Genomic DNA, 18,564 nt, shown 5'->3' with positions numbered 1-18,564 from the left:
TTCGATAAGCAGTCAGCGACTGAGCTACACCTCCAGAATTAATAAGCATTATTAACCAGAATGGTTTCCCCTTAGAGCCAGTGAGATGATTCACTGCGTCTTGTCACCAAACCTAACAGTCTGAATTTGATCCCTGATACCACATGGAAGAAGTGAACCAACTTTGCACAGGGTGTTCTCTGACGTGTGTGTGCGTGTGTGTGTGTGTGTGTATACAATAAATAAATGAATGAATAAATAACCCCAGCCTCATGCCCAGCATTTAGAGATAGACCTTCCACGGATGCCTGACCCACAGACAGAAACAGGCTCTATAACTAAGTGTGTACTATGCCCTCTGGCTGATACTTTTGCAGGTTGAGGTGCAACTGAGAATCAGCATAAAGTCCCCCCTGGCCATGATTTCATGCATACACTTGGTCTTACCACAGTTCTCAGCAACTTCAATGTGTTCCCCTCCCCGTTTCTTTCTATAGATAGATTTTTATACCTTTTTGGTTGAAGGCAGCCCCTTCCAGCTTCCCCTCAACACCTCCGAATTGCCACTGTCTGAACATTTCCCCTTTGGAGCTCTTATTATGTAAATTAGAGGTTCCTTGAATACCCGTGCAAGCCAGCCCACCGTGAGACTAAGAAGAGGGTAAGATAGACAGTGTGGACAAGGTGGGTTGAATGATTGACTTCTGAGGGGATTCCCAAACCTTGCACACATCCATAGACTTCTGATAATAACAAAACTTTTGTAGGAGAGAGAAACAGATCGCCTGACTCAGCATGTGAGTCGATAGACACTCAAATACACGCACCCAGACGAATACATAAGATAGACCAGCCGAGAGACTGCAGATGAGCAGTCAGAAAATAAGAGAAATAGAAGTGTGTGTCACTAAAACCAAGACAAGACAACATTGCACTTAGCATTCAGGGATGTCGCTCCACGGTAGAGTGTTGGCCTCCTGAGAGAGACTCCCAGTTAGTTCCTCAGCACTGAAGTCAACAAAAAAGCAGGAGGATGTGATGGTCAGTTGTGGCTCCCACAGCCTGGGGTGTCTAAGAAGGTAAGTGATTCTGCCTCAAGCTGTTTGATGGCTGATAGTGACCTGAGAAACAAGTGGGAAGTAAGCAAATAGGGTTGGCAAGTGTATATATTCCTTCTAGAAGTTTTATGAAGGAAGAAAGAGAGTGTGCTAGCTTGAGGGGTAGGCTATGGTGAGGCAGAGTGGTCTCCGCTCACACCATCATCCCAGTGGCAATCAGTGTGTGCTTGTGACAAAAGGAGGCTCAGTGTGGCAATGGATGAAGGGGAAAAGAGCAGATGGCCAGAGGCACTTCCTCCTGACCAAGGACGTGAGGCAGTAGGAACTACTTGGTCCTTCACAATCACAGACCCGAGAACTCCATCGATGGGATGACATACTGGAAGAGTGGAGTGTGGAGCAGCTGGGATTGACGTCTGCATGTCAGCCACAGGGCTCGAAAATCCAAGAAAATGATCTGTGCAAAGTTGAGAAGCCCCTGAAGAAGCCCTAGGTCAGATGTCTCCAGACCCTGGCCCTGGATTGAAACGACCAGAGTCCCTGTGGTGCAAGTGTTCCCAGATATCTTCTGGGTTGAATTCCAGACCGTTTTCTGGGCCATGTTTCTTCAGGCCAAATCATTTCCCTGCCCTGTGGTGCTTTGTAAATGAGGAATCTAAATGGCAGCCCTAACCTTGGACTCATCTCAACCAGCACGGGAGAACGAACTCAACTAGGAGACCACAGAGAACCAAGTTTCCATATCTAAGAGCATGGAATACCTGCATGGCAGGAAACCAGTCATCTGAGACACAGCGGACACCCACACAATCCAAGCCTTTGTGAAGTCACAGCAGGGACGGAAATCGACTTCATTCTGAGCAGCTGCTGGTACAGGGCACTGTGTAGGTGGCTCTTACAGGCATTGTATTACTCAGTCTTGGTAAAGTTCCATCACTGCAGGACCAAAGCCTCTATACTGGGTAGGAGAAATGTATCTTGCTGTTTTGCTGAGAGCTCTGGACTCTCCAGTGTAAAGTCCAGGCAAACCAGACCTATCTAGCCCATGATGAGTGTTGGGACGTACAGCAGAGCCTGTCTCTGACCACCTCCTCACATCTGCACCAACCCACAAACAGGTGAGAGTTTGGATTATAACGCGTTCAACTTTCCTTTTTCCTAAATTATACTCCAGACAAGGATTACTGGGCATTGCCTAATGACATCAAATTATGCAAATGATCAAAATATGCAAATGATTTTAAAGGAACAGATGGAGAACCCCAGAGTGCACAGGGAGTCTTTTCCAAGGATCTCTTTCAAGCCAACATCACTAACTCAAAATCTTCATCCCTGAGTGAGAATCTCCCTCAAAGGCTCAGGTGTTTGCAGACTTGGTCCCTAGTTGTGGCACTGTTTGTGGGGGGAGGGTTAGGAAGTACAGGCTTGATGGAGGAGGTATGGCACTGGAGAGGGGTTTTAAGAGTCAAAACTTGGAGCCAGGCGTGGTGTTGCACACCTTTAATCCTAGCACTTGGGAGGCAGAGGCAGGCGGATTTCTGAGTTCGAGGCCAGCCTGGTCTACAGAGTGAGTTCCAGGACAGCCAGGGCTACACAGAGAAACCCTGTCTTGAAAAAAAAAAAAAAAGTAAAAACTTTACCTTCCTGGTTCATGAAGAACAAAGTCTAGAGTACTTTGAAAACAGTGTTCACTGGTAGAAATTACTAATTTCTACTCATTTAGTGAAGGACTGAATGAGGGCTAGAGAGACAGCTCAGTAATCAAGATGCCTTGCTGTCCCCCAAGAAGACCAGCATCTACCTGTAACCCAGATCCAAGGGATCAGACACATTCTTCTGGACTCTTTGGGCCCTTACACCTAAAGGCACATACTCACACATAGACAGATACGTGCATATTTTTTTAAGAACTGTGGAGTGATGTTGAGGAACTAATAATAGCCCTCTGCCTAAGGAGAAGGCAGACATTTCTGAGGCGAGTGAAATCCCTTGTGGAATGCGTTGAGTCAGCATTCACACGCGTGCTATTTGTGAAAGTGATGGAGTTCAGCCAGCTTTGAAGTCATACCTGACGCGCAAAGGCCATTCCTCAAGCAGCGCCCCAGGAAGTGTTTCTCCGTTCAACAGACAGTCAGCATTGTCTGCTCCCAGGAATAGCTCTTAGTGAGGAAGTCATCGGAAGAAGAGAGTTGACAATATAAACTTATCCTATGCTTAATCCAGTCCTTCAGTGAGCTCAGACCCATGCCTGCTTATGCTTAAGGCATTGTAGTGAAGCAGAGATACCAGAGAGAACAAGACAGAGTGGTTCACAACACTTACACAGAAGACAGCATTAACAGGTGAGCACTACCATGGCAGAACTCTGCCCAGTCCTGACAGTAGAGCCTCAGATACCAGATATGGGATCTCCCTTTGGAAACTCCAACTTCAAACAAGAGTTAAGAAAGTGTGCCTTGTGGGGCAGTGGTGGTGCACGCCTTTAATCTCAGCACTTGGGAGGCAGAGACAGGTGGATTTCTGAGTTCGAGGCCAGCCTGGTCTACAGAGTGAGTTCCAGAACAGCCAGGGCCACACAGAGAAATCTGTCTCAAAAAACAAACAAAAAAATAAAGAAACAAAAAAAACAAAAAAAAGAAGAGGAAAGAAAGTGTGCCTTGACACAAAAGACATATTTAAATTTCACATTCAGGTATCATTTCTGCACCATTCTGCCATTAAGTGGCCAATCTTCGTAGGGAATAAAAAGAGAATATTATCAGAAATAATATTGGACTGCTTAGGAGCTGTAGCTATAGAATTGGCTGGATTGCTAGGCCTGAGATGTTTTTAATTGACTTTGAAATGTTTTAATTAGCTTTTGAGGTTTACATTTTCCATGCAGAATAATTGTTGTTAAACTTTTCTGGCTCACAGATGGTTAATCTAGGAATCAAATGAAGAAATGGTCAACTCATTATGAAGAAAATTCTACTGGAGTCTGGAGTCTACTAATTTTGTACATCTTGAGCAATTGCTTCTCCTTGTAAATATCATGTGGTGGGATTTGGGTAAGATTGTTTCGTTGATAGTAGTATGGCAATGTAATTTTTTCTGTGTTTTGAAAATTATCCCGAAGTTATGTACATACCAAAATTAAGAGACTTGAAGAAGGCATGTAGGAGATATGGTATTCCTGGCAGGATATTTCTGTACTTGTTCTGCAAGTTTTCAAAAAATGTAAAATTAGCTCAGAGTAAGAAGTAAACATATATATGTACTTAGATACAAGTTGGCTTGATATTTAGATTTTTATGAGTTCAGCAATACTCTGAGAAGTGTGTTCCACAAACTCTTCAATCAATCATAGGTAAACTAACTACAGAAACTTTAGAGTACAATTTGGCACTGTCACAGTACTTAAGCACAGGAACTTACTAAGCACGGGCTTTTAATATGATATCTGTATTGGTTCTTTGAGAATTTCATAAATACATACAACGTATTTTCATCATATTCTTCCCCAACTTCTATCCCTAACTCCTCCCTGATCCACCACCCTTCCCAACTTTAGAACATCATTTCTCCTTTCTTGGTTTATAACTCAGAGTTCAGTTCATGCTCCCATATGTCCATGCATGTGGAGCATGGTTGACCTACCCAGGACCATATCCTCCAAGAAAACAGATTCATCCTCCTCCAGAAGCCACCAATTATCAATAGTGCCTCAGCTGGATTGGGCAGCTCCTGAGGCCTCCTCACTTCTCATGCTGGAATGTTGACTGTCTTGATTGGGTTCAGGTAACAAAGCTGGCATCATGAGTGTAGCAATCCTGCCATTCCGGAAGACACTGCTTCTTTCCCGCGTGCCTCAATTTCTGGCTTTTACATTCTCCCCACTCACTTTGTGATGGTCTCAGCCTTAGGGGCAAGAGGGATAAAATGGATCTGTGGAAATTTGTTTTTACTGCATATTTTTAAGAGCCTGCAATAAGGCTTTCCAGAGAATCAAGTGAATGGGTTTGTTTGCATATAGGTAGATGGATGATAGTTAGATAGATAGATAGATAGATAGATAGATAGATAGATAGATAGATAGACAGACAGACAGACAGACAGACAGACAGATAGATGATAGATTATTTTGACTTTAGCATATGTACATGTTTATGTATTTGTACATAAAAAATGCACATGTAGACCAGAGGTTGATGACTGGTGTCTTCTTCAATCACTGTCTGCATTTTTTTTAAATTATTTACACTTATTTATTGTGTGTACATGTGTGTGCGTCTGTGTGTGCATCACAGTGCATGTGTAGAAGTCAAAAGAGAACTTAGGGGGAACCAGTTCTCTTCTGTACCCTTTGAGTTCCAAGGACCCAACTCAAACTGTCAGGTGTCATAGCAAGTGATTTACCCACTAGGGGTAGCTCACCAGCCCCATCTTGTTATATGAGATAGAATCTCCCTACAAACCTAGCTTATGTGGCCAGCAAGCTTCGGGGAGTTACCTGTCTCTACCTCCTCAGACTGGGGTTAAAGGCACCTGCTGCTGTACCCAGCTTTGTACATGGGTTTTGAGGATCTGAACTCAGGCCTCACAGCTACACAGTGAGCACTCCACCAACTGAGCCATCCCTCCAGCCCTAGGGTTATTGTATAGTGTTGGTGCACGCAGTGAAGCAGGCCTAGAGAACTCAGGATGTGATGGGGTAAGGCCAGGGGACTGGAAATTCTACGTGAAGATAGAGGCAGTCTCCTAGCAGAATTCCTTCTTGCTCCTAGTCAGTCTTCAGTCTATTAAGAACTTACGTCATCAGACGGGGCCCAGCACCCATGTTGGGGAAGGCAACCTGCACCGCTCAGAGTCTACTGATGTAATATTAATTTCATTAAAAAATAACTCTCACAGACACATCCAAATAACATCTTATCTAATATCTGGTTAGTGGCAGCCACACAAGTTGACACAGAGAATTAGCCATTATGTAGTCTGTGTCAGGTTAGAAAAAAAAAAATCCAGAAGCTTTCCACTGGAGACCGCTTACCCGTTATTACATGAGACAACCGTAACATTCTCTCAAGCAGTTGAATTAATAAAGAATACTCAGCCGGGCATGGTGGTGCATGCCTTTAATCCCAGCACTCGGGAGGCAGAGGCAGGCGGATTTCTGAGTTCGAGGCCAGCCTGGTCTACAGAGTGAGTTCCAGGACAGCCAGGGCTACACAGAGAAACCCTGTCTCAAAAAAAAAAAACTCAAACCTGGCATGGTGACACATACTTGTAAGCACACTTTGAAGAGAAAGGCAAAAAAAAAAGATCGTGAGTTCAAGGCCAGCCTGGCCACAGGAGATCCTGTCTCCAAAAAAAAAGAAGGAAAAGAGGCAAGAAAAATGGTTTAGTAGATAGAGTGTTTGCCTTGCAAACTCAAAATTCCCAAGTCCTCTCTCTCCACATACAAACCTGAGGAGGTGGCTCCTCTGGGGAGGGGACTCCCTGGGACTCCTTGCCAGGAGGCCTAGCTCACTCAGTGAGTTCCAGACCAGTGAGGGGATTCCTTTAAGAAACATAAAATAAAAAGAGCTTGGGTCCTGTGGAAAAACTCTTCAGGTTGTGCACACACCAAGGAGAAAAGTCATGGAGCATGCTCATTTTATCAGAGTACTGGGGGTTATGGGGCAGGGAGAGCAGGAAGGACAGACTGCTGCTGTTAAGAAAGCTTAGCTCCTGCCATGGTCGTGGTCTGACCAATTAGCCTGAGGCATGGAATCTGCCTTTCTTCCTCACTGAATCCAACTTCTATTGATCTAATCCAGAGTTCCCAAACTTTTAAATTATTCCCATCATTTTTATATCTCTATTGTTTTTTTTTCCCCACAGAGTCCCTCAGCCGAAAGAAATAACAAACTGAGAATTAGTGAACTGAGAATCAGTGAGTAGTTCCCAACAACTAAGCTGCTTGCAAAAACAACTTTAAATATGAATTACTTATAAAAGGATGTAATTGTGCCTAGTGATAGTGTGTGTAGCTCTCTTAGGCAGGCCTCGACATGCTGGGTCCTGTCCACACATTATCACTCTCCCACTCATCTTTCTCCAAGAATATATTGTTTTCTATTTCAAAAATGTAACATATATATATATATATATATATATATATATATACATATACATATACATACACATACATATATATATGGTGGTAGCGGTGGTGTGTATGCATCCGTGCGTGCGTGCATGTTTACATGCATGCAAAGATCAGAGGACAACTGTGAAGACACAATTTTCTCCTTCCTCCTTCGTGCAGTCTCTTGGGATCAAACTGTAGTCATTAGGCTTAGCAGTAAATGCCTTTACTCACTGAGCCTCAAATTAAATCTTGGGGTTTTGTTTTGTTCTGTTTTGGTTTTTGTGAAGCAAGAAAAACAAAAAATAAAAGTACACGTGGCTTTCAAACAAATGCGTATGCCAATCAGGAACCAGACGTCTTCTCAAACCCTAGCATCCATCTTGTCTAGATCTGGATGCTTGCACTATGCCAATAGCTCCTGAGTACCATGACCTCTCAGATGAGACACCTCAGCTGGCCAAGTGGCACAACCTAATGTAGTGCACCTTGCTGTCACAGAGACCTCAGCAATCTCTAGCTTCCCATATGTGGAGAATATAGCCCTGTGATAGCCCTGTGAGTTGACTGAGTGTCCTGTGAGCACGGTCCAGCTTGCAAGCAAGTAGTCTGTTCTTCTTCTGTAAACTTCCAGCATCCGCTGGGCATGTCTAGCCAGAACCCTGGAAACGCCTGCAGTTAAGCAAAACACAAGCTTGGCCATCATGGTACAGATCATAAATTGTATCACTGCTTGTCATTCTGTGAACACAAAAGATGAGACCCTCGATGGCTACACATTCCAATTAAGGAGCAAAGAGCACATAATAGATTCTATGTCTCTCTTACGTATTAAAACAATCTAACTGTACTTAACTATGTCAAATTTTTAACAGATAATCAAGGCTGGAAGCAGTACAAAAATAAGTTAAATCTGGTGCCTTTCTTGCTAATTGTTAACGGCCCTCAACTGTACATTAACCTAATCTGGAGTTTTCTGTCCAGAAATAAATAAATAAACTGAAATAAACTGTATTTATTTCATGTGCCCTAACTAAGTTCAGGGTCAAGTTACATGACTCTGACAGCATGGTTGGTTTGTGGGTTTGTTCTGTTTTGGTTTGTTCTGTTGGGGGGGGGGGGCACGTGTCTTATAAACATAGCTTGCAATCAGAATCCATTTTTGTTTTCTTTGGGCTCAGTAGCTTCTCTTATCACCATTGTCATCATAAGAACGCAAACTATTTATCTTGTTTGTCTGATGTCCATAGTAGGGAAGATGATCTCCTTAGGTCTGGCTTTGTCCTGGGCTCATTGTCTACAGGCAAAGGAAAGAAAGGGCGAGTTTGCTCCAAGCCACCTTGGGAGTTCGCCAAGCTTTTCGTGACTCTGCTCACAGCCACACACAGTTGATACGACCTGCACTGACATTAAGCTCCTATCTTGTAACAGGGCCCATATTCCCTTTCCAAGAATAAATCCCGGCTTATCAAAACATTTTAAAAACCTCTTTCATAATACACAACACAATTTGAGAGAGTGGCGCAGAGTGGCTTTGCACTCCAGGACAGGTGCCGAGCGCCAGAAGAGCGGCGCCTACTTGGGTCCCATTCTCACCAGACCCCCGTTGACTCTCTCCCTTCTTTCTCTCAGTAGCTTATCTATAAGCCAGATGTCAACAAACACGCCAGACTCTTTATCCTTCAATCTGTTTGGCATTTCAGAAACGCTGAGAGTTAAGCACATTTTCTCAGAAAACCTACTTTCTGATTGCCTGGGGACAGAAGGGTGAGGGGGCCCTTAGCCTCAGTGGGATACCTGTTAGAAGCAGATATCCCACAAGCCACCTCACGGTGTTTAGACTTCAACTGGTTCCTAGCTTTTTTCAGGAAGACAGATGTACAGAGTCCCATAAAAATTAAAAAGCCTGGGAAAAGCACAAGCCCCGAGTCAGAACGGAGCTATTGAATAATGGTCTCTTCTGGAAGTCCGAGTGGGCGCTTTTTCTCGCCCTGCTCCTGGGGATGAAAGTGAAGTCTAACCATCTTTGCAAGAGTGACTAATTCCCCATCCGAGGGCCTCCAGCTTTTTGCAGAGCTAATTACAGGAATGGTAAATGAAGGTTCTCTGGAGGTGAGAGCTGACAGAAGAGGGAAGATGGGAAAAGTAAAAAATCAAACCCCTAAGCGTTAGTGGATTGCCAAACAAGGGGGGGGGGGCTTTCTGAGGCTGAGGTAGAGGCCAACCCACCCCCAGGCTTCCTTCAGACACTTTTTTTTCCTTCCTCCCTGACTCATCGGGTTTCTTCAGGAACGCCTGGTGAGAAAGGGATTATGAAGCAGGCGAGGGAGCCAGCCTTTTTTGGCAGCAGAGACACACTTTGGTTTCAGATGCTGAAGATCTTCGAGAACAGACTCCGTGTGCTGGCGTTCTAGGCTGGAGTCCAGCAACAGTTCGACCGCAGATGAAGTGCTTCAGATGGTTGGCGTTGTCAGCCAGAGCCTCGAGGACTTTCCTGGGGCTACACCTCTCCAGAAGTTTGAAGATGTGGGGACAGGTTTGCCTTTCAGAAACGTGCGAATGTCACCAGCTGGGAGTGGCAGATGCCAAGAGCCGATCTGAAAACAGATCTCCATCTGGCAATGGGCTAGGCTTCCTGGGACACAGATTAGAATGCTTTGTAACCAAAGGGCGGAAGCACGAGTTTAGATTTGCACACATTGTTCCGGTCTTTGGGTCATTTCCTGCCTTTAGAATTCATTTCCTTTCCAGGTCCAACAAAAGTTTGATGAAGGGCGAGAAAGAAATTTCAGGAGAGGGTTTGCCACTGCTTTAGTTCAAGCGGGGGGTGGGGGCGTGGGGGTGGGGGTGGGGGGTGGGGGGGCAGTTCTGCCTCTATGCCCAAGGTCGGCGCCTTCTGTGCTCCTCCTGTCGGCTCACCCTGAGCCAGGATGGAGGAAGGCTCAAGGAAGGGAACAGAAAATAGAGAAGGGGGTCATCGGCAGGCGAGTCCGATGAATCCACTTGTTTCTAGAAAACAGGACAGGGATATGGGGGAGGAGGGAAACCCACGCGGTTTTAGGCAGGAGTGCTCTTCACCCACGCTCCCTTCAAGGACATAGCACCCCCACCCCCGAAACACACCGAAAGGTAGAGGTTTAAAGCAACTGCCACAGCCTGGTTCCTGACCTTCCTGAGTCACCCACATGCCAGCCAGGTACACTGGACGGTGAGGTTCGCTACACAATGACTTGCTTTGTTCTATTTCGCTCGTTTTTGTTTCACGTTTTGTTCCAACAAGGATTTCAGGCAGCAATAATAGCTTTTCTGGCCACACTCTTTTTAGGGTTGTTTTGAGCACTTTGAAACTGACACGAATCCTTACTGGAAAATGTTTCTGCAGATCCCAGCATGCCCTGAACACACTGTAGTTCTGCTGTGCACAGCACACCTTCACCCCACCACCACCACACCCACTTATATAACACACTGCAGCGTGGACCTTCTGGCCTTGGGGACTACAGGGACCCGACAAACTCAAGGCAGATCTGATGAGCTGTTCATTTCTCCAAAAAGTTTTGGCTCTGGACCAGTGGCTCTTGACCTTCCTAATACTGAAACCCTTTAATACAGTGAGTCATGTGGCCATGGGGGTCACCACCCACAGGTTGAGAACCACTGCTGTCAATCGTGAGCAATACAAAATCTAAGCCATGTAGTTCTAGCCAGGATGTACTTACGTGTTCTAACCCTAAGTCTCTCTAGGCTGTCAGCCCATACATCACATGCTATTATTTTGCTACATTCATCCATTTGAACACAGCAACTTACAGAGAGAGGATAGTACAATTTGGTGACCAGACTTTATCATGATATTGCAGAGCCCCACAAACAAAATCTGTTACTTCCCCATAATTTAAGGTCTGTGCTCAAGGCCACCATTGCCACCACCAGGAGAGGCTGGCTGTGAGGGGTGTCTGCCTTGGGCCATTGGTGCCATTCAAAAATCAACACAGCTGACTTTCTGAATAGCTCATTAGTTGTTCAGAGAGATGGCCTCCTATGACCTTCGTTGTTATCGTCCCTGTGGACATTTAGTAAGTTATGGGAGAAGGTAATGACTAGGAGAAAATTGTTCTGTATCAGGGTCAGGAGCACCTGTCTGGCTTGGGATGTGACAAGGGGCGTGTACTAATGGACCTGAAGGACATTAAGCTTGCTCAGAGAAAAACAACACAGCACAACCCCATTCATGGGTGAATTCTAAAAGTGTGCTCTCTAAAATCAAGAGCAGAATGCGGGTTACTAGAGACGGGAGGAAGTCAGAGAGGGAGGGATAGGGAAGGGCTGGTCAAAGGATAGTGGGTGTCAGCCAGACGGGAAAAACAAGATCAGAGTTTCTAGTCAAGGATACTTATGGATGGTATGGATGGTAGACTGTGTAGTCCCCCCAAAAGCTAGAGAGAGTGACTTTACATGCTTGTGGAAGAAGACATGGTGAATGAACATGCCTGCCCTGATTTGGACATCACATAACAAATACATACAGTGAGAGGTCACATGGTATCCAGAAGTATGTACACGTTTTACGTTCAATTAAAATTAATTCACAAATTTATTTCTTAAAAAGTCTGCCTGACTCCCCGCTTCCCACTAAGAGAGATCTTGCAGACATAGGCATTTGGGTTTTCTGTGACTGGGGCATTGGTAAACAAGTGCTTTTAAACTTTAGGGTGTCTAATGGGGACCCCAGCAGGTGACACCAGTACTAAGATTAGCCTGTGCATCGGAGAACTTTACCCGTAATTCATAGGCTCATGTCACATCTGCACGGATGGAGCGGTGGTATGGCTGAGGCCAGGCCTCGGCACTTTGTGTGACCTTGAGACAAATCATTTTCCAATACTGAAGACCTAAAAACTAAAGATTTTCAGAAGCCTGGCGTTGGCCAGGGCTCCAAATCATGGTCCCTACCTACAAAGTAGTAGAAACAACCCACAGCATCAGAAGGACCAGGACTTGAAAGCACAGAAGCCCCAGGTCTAGGACCTTTGGCCTTGAAGTCCACAGTCATGGGATTTAAGAACTAGAGAACTGAAAATGTGGGGGGGGGGTTTCCCCTCAGCTGTTTCCAAGCAGGAAAAGTAAAAAAAAAGAAAGGGGTAAGGGGAGGGAGTCCTGGGTTCTCTAGGCAGGCAGACTGAGCAAGCCAAAGGAACAAGCCAGGCAGCAGCACTCCTTAATCTCTGCATCAGATCCTGCCTCCAGGTTCCTGCCTCCAGGTTCCTGCCCTGTTGGAGTTCCTGTCCTGACTTCCATCAGATGAAGTCTAACCTCAGCTTGCTTTGGTCATGGTGCTCCATCACAGCCATGGCAACCCTAACTAAGACAATGCCCAAGTATGACCCGTTGTGCGATGCTCCTGACCCACGGCTACTCCAGCCACGGACTTCAAGATCAGTGGGTGTTAAAGGACTCGGTATCCTCAGGGTATTAGACTGAGAATTCTCCAATGTGAGAGAGAGAGACATTTCCCACTCCCTAGTAGGAAGAATGAACAAAGAAGAAAGACCATTTTGAAGGTGTTTTCAATGACCTGTCCACCCCCAACTTCCTGACCCCCAGCTGATTTCCTCTTTCAGGCTTCTCCTGGTTCTTAGAGTGATTCATTCTTCCCACAATGACTGGGCCTTTTGCCTCATAAAGCACTCCCTGTCTTTTCAGATATAATGAACTAAAATTAAGCAGAAGGCAGCCTGGAGCACTAAGAAAAACTCCCTATGGCAAGAGCTTGCAGCCCCACAATAGCCTTATAAGGCAAGCCAAGGAAGCCCTGGCTACTGGGGCAAAACAATAGAGGGTAGAAAGTTATTTTGGGGAGTACGGAGGATGAGGAGTGTCCATTTCCCAGATTTATATTAAATGTGTCATACCTCTGCTAAGGCGGAATAAATACCCAACATTTACCCATTTGTAATAAACATAGGAAAACTATCCCAGTGAGAGAGCCACCGTTCACAGGCACTGTATAAATGTGGGCTGCTCTGAACAACTGAGTATTTCTCTCCTCTCTTTAAGACCACCATCAAGGCCTGTATGACAGGTGAGCCTTTGTATGTGCTAGTCAATAAGGCATTTTTTAAAAGTAACTGCAGTACATCAAGCTTCAGGATTGTACGCACTTTTAACATACACACACATCTAGCATAGTCCCTTAATCAAAGATCTTAAAAGACAGCAAGGGTCTGGATGTGTAGCTCATTGATAGAGGGTTTGCCCAATGTATCCAAAGCCCTGTTTTAATCTCATCATCAGAAAAGAGGAGTGGGGGAGCCAGGGAGAGTATCTGTGTTTGCATGTGTACATTAAGAAACCACCTATACTCCAGCATTCAGGAGGCAGAGGCAGGTGGAACTCTGAGCTCAAGGCCAGCCTGGTCCACAGAGCAAGTTCCAGGACAGCCAGGAATACACAGAAAAACCCTGTCTGGAAAATGAGGCAATGGGGAAAGTGAAGGAGAAGAAGGGAGGAAGAAGGGGAGGGAAAAGGAGAGGGGGAGAGAAGGTGGGAAGTCCCTTTGGGCATGCATAGACTTTAGTCAGTTATTTTCATTATTATGTGAGTCTTTTTAAAATTTTTTCATTGCGCCCCTGTGTGTAGCACAGCACCGTGTTACATAGAGACATGTTCAAGCAAGGATACATTTATTTAGCAGTGTGTTTCCCCACTGCCCCTTTCTCAGACCTGGCCTGTTTCCCTTTTTGCCTAGATAGCTTTGTTTCTACTTCCATGTCATGGATGTGTGATTTTATGTTTCTATAGAAAATGTACAAATGGACTGACAGATGAGAGAAAATACAGTATTTGACTTCCTGAGACTGGCTGAATTTGCTTGATATGGCTTTCTCCAAATGTATCCATTTCCCTGCAAACAATATAACCTTGTCCTTTACGGATGAAATAAATTTCACTTATTTTTACATGCATTGTCTTTATCCACTCCTCTGCTACTGGACACCTAGGTTAGTTCTGTAAATTAGCTATTATGAATAGTGGTAGATAAACATTGATGAGCAAGTGTCTTCCATGGCCCTTTCTGAATTCTGTGTTTGATCTCATCGCACATACCCAACACCTGTCCCTGGGATACATTCCACTTACTCTGAATCATGAGCCTCCAGGGACAGCTTTGGTGGCCGCTCTTTCACTCACTCCTAGATTTGGGTCACTGGAAGCCATCTGGTAAGTGCCTTGAAACCCAGCCCACCACGAGCTCCCTTCCAAGACAGCGCTCACTGCCCAGTGGCTCCCAGCTCATCTTTAGCTTGGTGGCTTGGACATTCCAATCCACAAAGGCTTTCAGTGTTGAGCCTTCAGTCTTGTCTTTCAGAACCATTCGATGCTACTCATATTTCTGAAACCAAGAACTTCGGAAGAATTTCTGCCCTCGGGCACTCTCAGTTTTTCTTATCCAGATCGGCCTTCTTCCCAGCTCCCCAGAAACGTCAGAGAATGAAGCTGTCTGTGGAAGGCTACCAACAAACCGGACTCAAATTCGCTGGCCATCTGATAGACAGAAAGAAAGGTCAAGATGGTCCAAGCTTGGTCAGCCTCTCAAGCTTGACAGCAAAAGAAAATAACTAGAATTTCTTCGTGTATGCTGTAGGCTTGAATTCAAGGCATTTTTGGGGTCTGGTGGCCTTTGACCTTTACTCTGAATGGAACAGTCACTGGGCAAGGCCAGGCTCTCACTTGGCAGGGAGGACACACTGCTCTTGAGCCCTGCTCCTCCAACATAAGACCCCAGAAACATTGTGTTGACCGAAATGAACCACTCTATTAGGGTGTGGGATGCTCTAAGTGGCACTAACTGGCCCTGCCCTTGTTAGGAAGGGTAGTGATAGGGTGAGGTATGTTTATAAGGAGGAATTACACAGGAAGGAAATGAGAATTTAAAAAGGATGAGCCTAACTGTTGGTCTCTGTGTGTGTGTGGAAGAGGATGGGCCCTAATTCTGGCAAGGAATTTTCTTTCCTTTATATGTCTTGATTTCAGGAGAATAAAAACCAAATCACAAATCTAAAGATAAAGACACATTCACCTGGGGAGAGATGGGACTAAATGAGCTATTCTAGTTGAAACAAAGGCCAAGAAATGAGTCCTTATAACTCTGGAAGCATTTGTTTCCTGCAAGTCACCATGGATGAGAAGAAATGGTAAGGAGAAGGTTACACACGTACGCACACACATGCACACACACATACAGGCACACTAATGGTACAAGCTAAGATACATTTGCCAAAGGGGTGTGGGTTGTGTGGAATGAACTGGATTCTTAACACTGAAAGCTCTCCAAGAAAAAGCAAAAAGTTAACCACCCGTTATGGGAAATTCAAGTGAGTAACCACAGGCTAATAAGGCCAGCGCTAAGCTAAAGCAAACAGGATCACCGGTATACACTGTGGGAGATGTTCAAAGAGGATAAGCCCCTGAGTCACACCCTAGAGAACCTCCTAAGTCTCCATGAGCCCCCAAGGCGGGTCTGTGGACCAGAGTACAGGCCAAGACACCTGCTAGTACCTACAGCAAGTTAGACACACATTATTTACTAATAGCCCCAAGGGAATGGAGTTGTGTGCCAGCGAGAGAGATCTCCAAGGAAAGAGGTATGTAGCTGTTGGGTGAAAGCCAAGCAAACCAAATAAAGACTTGAACGGGGGCCAGAGAGGCAAGGTGAGGCTCATCTGGGGAAGCTGGGTGGGGGTCACTAGCTCTGCACTCAAGAAAGAGGCATCTATCTATACGAGTGGGTATGAGCATTCCACAGCCCAGAGGCGTCCATAAATATGGAATGCACATCACTCTGGACATCCTAAAACCTTTGTACCAGCTGGGTCTTTTTTTATTAGATATTTTCTTAATTTACAAGGGGGGGGGTCTTTTAAGGACACAATGTAAAGAAGTTTTCAGTAGCATGGGAGCTAAGAGTGAGGCTGGAAATTGGATGTGATGGCCAAGGTTACAGGGCATACTCAGAGACATCAAAGATCATCTGAGTGTCATTTGGGACTCAAAGGCCTTGCTGTGTCCTTAAGGCGGTCACTAACTTCATCTTCATCCTAGGAAGGCTATAAGTCAGTCAGCCACATCCTTTCTAGACTTTATTTTCATTTTTGGCCCTTTTCCCTTCACTTATTCCCAGTAGTGTGCTGGAGCCAGATGGTACCAACTTCCAATTCCATGTTCAACAACCATAGGTTGGAGTCATCAGATTTCTCAGCTGATAAGGTCACTAGCCTGACGATCTGACCCACATGGTGGAAGAAGATAACTGATTTCTACAAGTTAGCCTTTATCCTACACAAAAAACGGTGTGTGTGTGTGTGTGTGTGTGTGTGTGTGTGTGTGTGTGTGTGTAATAATAATAATAAAAACCCTTCAGACTTGAAGCTTCAATCAGGCATTGTGGGAGGACTCATACAATGGAAATTCAAAAACACTGCAAACAAAGGCTTTTTTTTTCTTTCTGGATAGCCTGTTATTAAACATCTGCCAGTACACCATGTCTTAGAGAGAGGTTTTGTCTGAGATGAGGGCTATTGAGCTGAGGAGGAGGATTGGAGAGAGTGGAATGGAGAACCCCAGAGTGCACAGAGAGAAGTGGGTGGCCAGGATTGGACTTGCCATCTTCATATAAGCCCTCCTCCCCAACTCAAGCTTTGAATCCAATATTTAAGCACGGCTGGATGAGTACTTGCTCCGTGTTTCTGTGACGCGGATGTAATTAGCTCTCTGCTGCCTTGTGAGGTTATCACCCTATTTGGTGTGTTTGAGGTTTATGGTACAGAGAATAATAGCCCTTTGCATACTCTGCATCCTAGATTACTATACCCTCAACCCAATGTGTCTCTTACAGATGTAAAGTATTTTCTCTTCAATCTCACCATATAACAGTGTGTCTCTTGTATCTGAAATGTGGCCCCTCTTGACATTTGGCTTATTAGCTTGTCTCTTTTGAAAATGTTCCTGGGGCAGATCTATTACTTCTAAACATTGATGTTGTTAAGCTTCAATGAGTGTGTGTTCAGTTTTCCATCCCACAAGCATCTCTCCCTTCTATCATCTTTCAGAGTTTCAGTTCCACCTACATCTCCAGAAGAGGCTATCTCTTAACAGGAGATTGGCAGGAGTAGAACTGAACCAAACAACCAAATCCATATGTCAGGTAGGCTTTGATAGTCTTCAAGAATCAGAAGACAAAAGCTGTCTTTGCCTGAGTCAGAGCCATGCCTGAGATGGATGTTTGCATACAACCAGGTATTTGAAATCAGGAACGTAATATTTGAGAAGAAGAGAACAGGAAACAGTATAAGAATCTGTTATGAATTGGGCAAGGCTCTTTGGCTGCCTACCCTACCTGAATCACTGAGCTCTTGATTTAATGAGAAATCTTATATGGAGGAAGATAATCGAGAGAGGCATTGGACATCAACTCCTAGCCTCCACATGCAGGCATATGTGCACACATATTCATACAAGTACATACACATGCCACACACATACATGCATATTATATATGTTCATATATACACATATATTTAATGTATTTCTACCCATTTTAGTTGCCCTAATTAGTTCTTAAATTATTTGATCTCTGGCCAATAGAATAATATTCACGTTGGTCCTGAAGCTTTTTGGTACAGCTCCAATTTGTTTAGTTTCATCTCTCCTTCCTGGTATGATAAACTAGTCTATAGGTTTCTGTAGCAATGGGAATGCTCCCTATCCGTAGCATATAGCACTCTAACCTCCAATCTCATGTGGCCATTCAATTCTGGGCATGAAGCTAATGTAGCTGGGTAGCGTAATTTTAACTAATTACATTTGGACTAATTTTACTTTAAATAGACACTTGTAGCTGGTTGCTATCCACATAGGAGAGCCTAGCTCTTCTTACACAACAAATGGATACTTTTTGATACAGAGAAACCATAGTTTTTCTACTGTGGAATCCAGCCTTTATTAGAATACTACAAGGATTGACTTCCTCTAATGCCAGAGACGTTTGTAAAATACTGATTTCCTGTAGCAGGAAATGCCGGGGTCCACACAGCCACAAAAGCATCTCCTGCAGGAGGACCTAATTGAGGACTGCATGAGAGACCAAGGATTGCTGTGCAGACAATGCCAGCCAATCAGGAAGTGCTGTTTAGAAGAGATGCTTTCTTGGGATCAATGGAACATGGGTAAGAGGGTATTAAAGGAACTTGCACCAGTACTCAGAGGAGCTTGCTTCAGCATTTCTCACCTGCTCTAGCAGTCTGTGTCATTGACTCTGGGCCACCTCACCTCCAACCCCCAAGGGCAGGTAGGGTCAGGTGACAACGAGTAGTACAGGGCACAGGCAACAGTTTCCAAGCCTCTCCCCCTGTTTGTATG

General features: G+C 44.8%; 1 long non-coding RNA gene across 1 annotated transcript; it reads left to right on the top strand.

The window, feature by feature from the left end:
• The first annotated feature begins 1,906 nt into the window (after positions 1-1,906).
• On the top strand, positions 1,907-4,110 carry Gm33596. The gene is made up of 2 exons (XR_385790.2): positions 1,907-2,155; positions 3,954-4,110. It is a non-coding gene; the product is annotated as a predicted gene, 33596 (long non-coding RNA).
• Positions 4,111-18,564: the final 14,454 nt, after the last annotated feature.

This window comes from Mus musculus, chromosome 17 (assembly GCF_000001635.26).
Source record: "Mus musculus strain C57BL/6J chromosome 17, GRCm38.p6 C57BL/6J".
Classification (NCBI taxonomy): Eukaryota; Metazoa; Chordata; class Mammalia; order Rodentia; family Muridae; genus Mus; species Mus musculus.
The sequence above is the reverse complement of the archived record's forward strand: the minus strand, read 5'-3'. Positions and strand labels throughout refer to the sequence as shown.